The following is a 5,472-nucleotide window of genomic DNA, read 5'->3' as shown; positions in this document are numbered from 1 at the left end:
GTGTTGGGTTTGACCCCAGGACCTTCTCTTCACATACATAGTGTCTGTTTCATTGGTAATAATAATAATCATAACCTCACATGCAATTATGAGTTGTGGTTATGGATGCACAACTGCCAGATCTCAGAAGAGACCGAATTTGGGAAAAGCGAAACTAAGAGAGATTGTATCTGTGGGTGCAAAAAGCCAAAGCTGCAAGAACAGCCCTTTGCCTGGTGATCACACTTAATCCATTGTGATCAGTGATAAGCTATACTAATGCTCACTGATACAAATAGTTATTTCATGATATGGAGAGCTCTAGAGGAATAGGCTCATTGGCAGAACCTTTGCCCAAACCTTCCAGCTCCTGGAGTCTGTTAAGCAGCACTGTTTCTTGTTTTTGTCTTCTGACAGTGGTGAGACGGTGTATGTAAGGATTTCACAGCTGCGTCCTAGTTGGGATTCAACCCAACAATCTGTGGTCAAAGTGTCAAGGCTTCATCTACTGCCACATTAGCGTTCGGCTGCAGTCTGTAACTCTATACTTGAACCAAGGACATAGTTTGTCATTAGCGGAATAAAAATATATCATGGTGCAGCAATCTGATAATAAAAATCAATGCATCCATTATGGAATTTAATAATCAATTAATTCTCCATGTGTTACAGATGCCATCTCAGATTACTTAGTTCCTGAGTTTGGATTTCTGCATCATTCATAGTTGACTGCATCCATTTGTTGTACACTGTAAAAAATGATTGTGATTTTAACAGTAAAAGACTGTAAAAATGCTACAGTAAAAACCTGTTAACTTGTTAACAGTAAGTTTCCATACTATATTCGGTGAATAAATGTAATTTTACAGTAAAATACTGTTAAAAATACGTTTTTTGGAAGTGAAAAAGAAAAAGACATTGTATGATTTACAATGAAAAACCATAAATTGACACTCCCAGAATTCCCTGCATGACACTTCATATTTGATGTTTTTTGTTGTTGAAATAACATGTTTCTTCTTAGTTTTATTCTTATCAGTTATGTACATTAGGGGTTAATCTTACATCTAATGTTGTTAAATGAATGTTTATTGCATTATTTCAGTATCAATGTGTGTCACCATGATGGGGTTTTGTGTTGAATGACACTGTGCACCTTCTATATACAAGTATTGCACTCCTCAGCTCATAGAAAAGCTGTTTGTGATGAACTTTGGTTCATCGTGTGACTTTCTCATCACCACCAGTTTTTGGTGATTATCAGTGCATTACAATGGTTCAAAACAGATATTAGTACTTCAGTATGTTGGTTTATTAACATTAAATCAGTTAATGAAATACGGTATTTTATTGTGAATTTCAGTCAAGTCTGTAAAACCTAAAATGTTGCTACCATATTTTTTATGGTGAAGTTCTGTCAACCACAGCTGCCGGAATTTTACCGTAAAAATGTCACTGATTTTTTTTTTTACAGTGTAGCTTTCTTTCTCAATTGTGATTTAATTATTTTGGATTGTGTATTCTAGAATATTTGGACAACATACTTAATGCCAATGTGTTTGTAAGCATTTTTGTCTGGGATTGGTAAGTTTGAATGTTTTTGAAAGAATTGTATTAAGCTCACCAAAGCTGCATTTATTTGATCAAAAATACAGTTAAAACAGTAATATTGTAAAAAAAAATATATTGTTACAATTTGACAGTTTTCTGTTGTTATCTATTTTACTATATTTTAAAATGCAATCTATGAATTTCCAGCAGCAAGGAGAGCCTGTTTAGGTCCCCGCTTAGCTGGATGGGTATCAGTAGATTTGGCCTGACGGTGCATTTTTCACCACTGAGGCGAGCTTGAATGTGACCCAGACTTGTTTTATTTCAGCCTGTGTTTGTGGGCCACTGTCTTAATTTAACATGGCAGCTCTCTTTCTCTGACCACCAGGCTGAGACGCTCTTGGAGTCTTGTGGTTTTGGACAGCGTGCCTGGACTGTCTGCGGAAAATCCCCTCCAACAAAACAGCACAACTCACTCAGAGGACCCTGAACTATAAACAGGTCAGGCCTTGTCAAACACATCCAGGACTGACTCCACATCCTCCTGTTTCAGTGAAAGTGCCGCATGCACTTCAGATTGATGCCGCTCAAGTGTCAAACACTCACTCTGTGAGAGCAGAATGAATGGTGAGATAGAATTACTCAAGTACAGATCGACAGATGTAGCCTTTTTTGACCGATACACAGAAACTATTTGTAATTTTGTAATTTAGATGTTCATTTAACTGCAAATATCTGTATTATGAATCTATAAAAAAATCATCTTAGTGTTATTGTTATTTATTCAGTGTCTTAATAAAATTGATGTTAATCATCATCGATATGCAGAAACCATTTCTAAATGTTGTTTTAAAGAAGTTATTATTAGAATGCAAAAAATATGTGAGTTTATTATTAGAAGTAATCAACATAATCTGAGTGTTATTGTTATATATTCAGTGTTTTAATAATAAAATTACTAACAATAATCATTGATATCGATATGCAAAAACTATTTTTAATTGTTTCAAAGAAATTATTATTAGAATGCAAAGAATATGTGAGTTTATTATTAGTAGTAATCAACATAATCTGAGTGCTATTGTTATTTATTTAGTGTCGTAATAATAAAATTAATAATAATAATTATCATCATTGAAAATCAATATGCAGAAATAATTGATATTTGTTTACTGTTATTATTGAGCAACATCTCAGTGTTTTTGCTATTTATGAAGTGTTGTAATAAAATAATAATAATCATGATCAAACATTGATAATCAATATTCAGAAATGGTTTGTATTTGTTTTTTAAATAAATGATCATGATCAATGAAATTATGGATTATGTATTGCATTATGTATTTTGAGTTTATTATATGTATTAATAAACTCAGTATTTTTTTGTCATTTATTCAGTGTCTTAAAATGATTAATAATAATTATAATTTATTCATAATTAATGGTGTTTTATGCTGCAATCAACTAATCATTTAATTAAAACAGTAATTAAAAAAATTACAAATTAACAGGCAATGGACATTTTTTCAATTTTGTTTTCTGTATCTAAATTCTAAGCTACATTTCTCACTTTAAAATGAAGGCCTGTTCTTTAAAAGTATTTACTGTTTTTTTAAAAGTATTTACCCGAAAATATACATTAAGTTACTTTACCTACAAATACTGTTGACACTTGCTCTGTGATAATAGATCGGATATTGAGATAGAACTACTGGCCAGAAACCTGTGAGCCTTCAAGTTTTGTGCAAGACCAAGTGCAGAAAACTCCAGCGTAATGCGTGAGACTTTCTGTGTGAAGCACATGACGAGATTTCACAAGCTCATTATGCACCGCTGATCGCACTTCACTGGCAGCCTGCTATAGCAAAACTGGTGTGAACACAGATGTTTCTATGTGCAAATTAAAAGCAGGGCTTACTGCTTGCTCTACTGTCGAATATACTCCAAGAATTCTGATCTAGAGACGTTTTCCAGCCTCTCCGATGTGAAAACTTCTTGGCCAACTTTGTCAACAATGGGCAAGAATGCAAACTACAAAACGGACGTCTTTCACTGGGATGAGACGGGTAAATATTTTCCCAGTTGTTAAGGATGAGCTAGCGAGCCAGCTATGCGCTTATTTTAATGATGGGTTTGGATGGAGGAACTTCACCTAGTAACTTTTCCAGGCTCAACATGGCAACTCAATCATGAGCGCAAGTGTGACATCGTACACTATGTCCTCTGTAAGTGGCTGGAGGCTTGCCAGACAAAACAACCAGATCCCTCCTGTCAATCTGGAGCTTTAGTGAGTGAAGTGGTTGCCAAGCAAAAAAGATAATGCTAACACCACAGCACAACGACAGAAAAAACAAGAGCAGCCGCTCCGTAATCCGGCACGGCATACATGGTTGAATCCCAAACGAAGGGAATTTACAGAGATGCCGTCATGATAATAGAATGCTTCTTTGTGTTCTAACATGCACTCTTGAGTAATAGAGCTTTTTGTATACACAGATACAGTCTATTAATATTGGTATCTTATGGAAGCTTGTTTTCACCATGGAATCAAAAAATAAAGGTAACTGTGACTTTTTTTCTCATAACTCTGACTTTTTTCTCACAATTTTGAGTTTATAACTCAAAATCTGACTTTATTCTTGCAATTCTTGAAAGGATTTCAAGATATAAAATCAGAATGATGAGATATAAATGCAGAGTTGTGAGATAAACGTGTAATTCTGAGGAAAAAAGTCAGAATTTTGAGATGTAAACTTGCAATTGCGAGAAAAAAGTTAGAATTGTAAGATAAAAAGTTGTAATTATATTTTTTCGTTTTTATTTCTTGGCAGAAACATGCAAAAAAGAACTGCAAGATAAAATATCGGAATAACAAATTTGCTAGATATAAACTCAGAATTCAGAGAAAAAGTCAGATTTTTTTATTGTGAGATACAAATTCAGAATTGCATGAAATAATCATAATTTTGAGATAATTTTTTTTTTTTGGCGGAAACAGGCTTCCATAGTATCTAGGGGCATTTTTAGGTTCAAATTATTTATTAGTTATTTTTATGTTATCTTAGTTTGTATTGAAGCAATGAAAAAAATTTTTAGTTTAGCATTTTAGTTAATAGTTTTAGTTTTTTAGGCCTGTCAATATTAATATACTCTCTGCTATAATTTTTAAATGTTTAACAGTGTAATCATGTTTATGTAAAGGTTTCAAGTTAATAACATACTGTGTATCCAAAACTAACATTGACATAATTTATTAGTTACATTTATTTTATTTTAAGTCATGAAAGTTTATTATTTTTTTTCCATGTATTTTGTTTCAGTTAACAAAATGGTTTTCTTTCAGTTTTTGTGGTAACACTTTCTATGAAGCCCGTATTTATAATACATTATTTATAAAAAATTATAAATATAATTATATAACATAAGGCATTATAATGAATGAATAATGTATTATAAAAAAAACTTGTAATATGTTGTATCATCTCATGAGTAATCATAACAACAGTTTTAATGCATTATAATATTTACTTATTTGTGGTTATAACTTTTAAGATTATGATGATTTATAATACACAATGAACACAATGCATCCACTTAACTTACAATGGATTATATTTCATAGTTATAATGTATTATAAGTCTCATATCTTGTCATTGTTAACTTGTTACTTTACTTAAAGCAGACAAAGACCACTTATAAATAATAACAATAATAATAAAAATAATATTTTTTTCTTAAACAGCCATAAGATCAGATATCTGATCAGACGAATGTGTAATATGGCACATTTAATTTTAACTGTATTTATTGTAATATCATTAAGATAGTAAGATACTGTACAGATCTTAAATAAATAACGTCAAGATATGAGACTTATAATCCATTATAAATTAAGTGGATTTAACATGATGTTTATTGCATGTTATATATAATCATACTCA

This window comes from Sinocyclocheilus grahami, unplaced genomic scaffold (assembly GCF_001515645.1).
Source record: "Sinocyclocheilus grahami isolate Dianchi unplaced genomic scaffold, SAMN03320097.WGS_v1.1 scaffold667.1, whole genome shotgun sequence".
Lineage (NCBI taxonomy): Eukaryota > Metazoa > Chordata > Actinopteri > Cypriniformes > Cyprinidae > Sinocyclocheilus > Sinocyclocheilus grahami.
The sequence above is the reverse complement of the archived record's forward strand: the minus strand, read 5'-3'. Positions refer to the sequence as shown.